Genomic DNA, 2,126 nt, shown 5'->3' with positions numbered 1-2,126 from the left:
TGATTATGCCCTTAGAGTGGCGAGGTGTGGGGATGGCAAACAGCGCCAGTGCTGTGCCAACACAAGCAATCTGGCAGCTGCATACTTTTCACCTGGGTCAGGATTGCATATCTTGACCTTGGTCTTGATCGGGAGGAAGTCTCCCGGCGTCAGTTTGAACAGATCATAGTTGTCGACGAGCAGCTGCCCGGCAGCTACCCCCACTCGTTGCGCGATCCTCGCCGCATAGTCGCCTGGTTCTGATATGTACCAGACGCAGCCCTTCTGCAGTTGAGGATCGGGCCTGAGCTGTACATACTTGCGGATTGCACTAAGCGGCCCAGAGTTCTGCGGACTCCAGGTCCACCGCAGTCCAAAAGTGTACTGGGGATCCATGACACCAGCCTGGCCAAAAGCCACCCTGAAGAACCCTGCAGACGCGAAGATGATTGGTTTGAAAAAGCAACAGTGAGTGGGGGTTTGCAGGCCGCCGGCATGCTCAGCCACAGAGGCTGCGCAAGGCGGGGGGCCCACGCTGCGTGCGTCAGAAGCAAAGCTGGGTGGGTCTCTGCATGTTATAAGCAGCGGGTTGCTGTGTGAGTGGCCCGGCCCATCCATCGCATTGCAAGAGCTTCTGAACAACTGCAACGCTCCAGCTGGGTGCCTGAAGAATCCTCCTGCTGAGTTCGAAATTGAGCAGTGAATCAGTGCAGCATTGCCTCGCACCTCCATCGGCAAACCTGGGCCCAAACGAGTTTGCGGCGGTCCAATACTGTCCGTTTACGTCATACCCGACCACCACAATGGCGTGGGCAACATTGACGGTGGGGGCGGCCTTGGGACCGGGGCTGAAGGCATAGACACCCTTGGGGTTCTTCTCAAAAAAGCTGTGAATGAGGTTTCAAGGAGGAGGTTGAGGGTGTTGCAGAAATTGCCCAGATGCAGAATGCAATGTTCTCCCTGGCCCATGTTTGCGGAGCAGAAAACAGCTTGACTGGTTTCACAAGTGGCTGATCATAGCCGTGTGATTATTTGCACACGTGTGGAAATAATCACAATGCGTGTGCACACGCGTGTTGACGAGGCTGCTGTCCATGGCTCGGCCTACCTCCTCAGGTGGCGTCCCTCATCGTACAGCACAATGGCTGTCAGCACTGCGCCATGGTCCCTTATGAATGACATGATCTGTGGTCATGTTGTGCAGGGGTAGGGATGCGTTCAAGGTTTGGGCGAACTTCAGGAGAAGTCCGATGTTTGGGTTGGCTTATGATAAGCTTATCATCAAACCAAGTGAGGGTGCAAGGGGCACACCTGGGGTCTGACTGGCGTTTGTGTTCTTCTCCCCTCCTTCAACAGGTTGTGTCACAAATAGAGCCCGACAGTGCATTCCATCCACAGGAGCAAACTTGCTAACGAACTCCGCTCCTGCTCCACTGCGCCGTTGCCATCTCCCGCTCCGACGCCATATTTCCAGCGCACACCCACCTTGGCATTCGAGTCAAATGACTGTGTGCGGCTCCAAGAGAAGCTTCCTCTTGGGACGTCACCGCTGTCACACCCCTGGGAGGAGCACGGGTCTGCCTCGTTGTGGTGTTGGCATGGCAAACAGGCACGCCATCAGTGGAGTGGAGGGGAACTGGGCTAATGGCGCAACCTGCACGACAACAAATGCCAAAACCGCCGCATGGGGGCCAAAGAAATGGAGGAGCCTGGTGCTAGACCTTTTCATGAAACAGCCGCAAACGTACCGAGATCCTTCATGTCAGCTTTCAATTTGGCATCAGCCAGGAAAAGAAAAACAGTGCCCGCCAAATCCTACCTTAACAAGGCAAAATGAGCGAGGGGGCGCACGCAATTGACAGCGCCAGCGCACCCACCTTTCTCGTTGTCATTGACGATGGTTCCCCAGGGCATGCACTTCTCTGATGCAAGGGCGGATGACCGCTGCACCAGATCGTTCAGGGCATCCTCATACCTCCAACTGGTGGTTTCCCAGAAAGCACACAGGGGGTAATTGCAGCAATTAGCACAGGTGAGTGGAAGTTGACCCCATGCACTTCCCAGGCTGCAGATTTGCATCCAATGGGACGATGTCACTCTCCCAACTGGTAAACCCTGGTAGGGTCCAGCAGTCGGAGCGTCGCAAC

Source organism: Monoraphidium neglectum (assembly GCF_000611645.1).
Source record: "Monoraphidium neglectum strain SAG 48.87 unplaced genomic scaffold scaffold01246, whole genome shotgun sequence".
NCBI lineage: Eukaryota > Viridiplantae > Chlorophyta > Chlorophyceae > Sphaeropleales > Selenastraceae > Monoraphidium > Monoraphidium neglectum.
This window is presented reverse-complemented; position numbering follows the sequence as displayed.